Raw genomic sequence first — 708 nt, 5'->3', positions numbered from 1 at the left:
CCTACAACTAAACAATATAATAATAAAAAAACATTCCCCAAAAACCATTTTCAAAAATGTCCTCTGGGTTTCTTTTAAAAAGTGGGGTTTTTTTCCATTATTAAATGTCACTTTCACCTTGAAGAAACAAGCTATTTAATTTGTCCTTATTTTTCTTTTAATTTATCTGGTATATTGCACACTACTGGCCACCACCTGTCATCATATAAAAGGTCAATAAATTGGAGATCTGTGCTCACTTCGGCAACACATATACTAAAATTGGAACGATACAGAGAAGATTGGCATGGCCCCTGCACAAGGATGACACGCAAATTCGTGAAGCATTCCAGATTTATAAATAAATAGATAAATAAATAAATAAATTGGAGATTGATCTTTAACTTTAGCACCCTTCTTAAGGGCTTTGATACAAGATACATGGTGAACTTCTTAGGTTCATGGCTAGTCCTTGCTCATTATAAAGCAGGGGTCAGCAAACTACAGCCTCAGATCAGATCCAGCCCACCACTGTTTTTATAGATTTTTACTGTAACACAGTCACACTCATTCATATAAATATTGTCTATGACTGCTTTCACCATACAGGAGTAGATCTGAAATGTTGTGACAGAGACCATATGGCCTGCAAAGCCTAAAACATTTACAATTTTCCTCTTTACAGAAAAAAACTGCCAACCCTGGATCATCATAAAATTTTTGCTAGTA

The 708-nt window shown here is 34.9% G+C and overlaps 1 non-coding gene across 1 annotated transcript; it reads left to right on the top strand.

Moving 5' to 3' along the window:
* The first annotated feature begins 231 nt into the window (after positions 1-231).
* Positions 232-338, top strand: LOC131813277 (U6 spliceosomal RNA). Its single transcript, XR_009346703.1, has one exon. It is a non-coding gene; the product is annotated as a U6 spliceosomal RNA (small nuclear RNA).
* The last annotated feature ends 370 nt before the right edge of the window (positions 339-708 follow it).

Source organism: Mustela lutreola, chromosome 12, assembly GCF_030435805.1.
Source record: "Mustela lutreola isolate mMusLut2 chromosome 12, mMusLut2.pri, whole genome shotgun sequence".
Classification (NCBI taxonomy): domain Eukaryota; kingdom Metazoa; phylum Chordata; class Mammalia; order Carnivora; family Mustelidae; genus Mustela; species Mustela lutreola.
The sequence above is the reverse complement of the archived record's forward strand: the minus strand, read 5'-3'. Positions and strand labels throughout refer to the sequence as shown.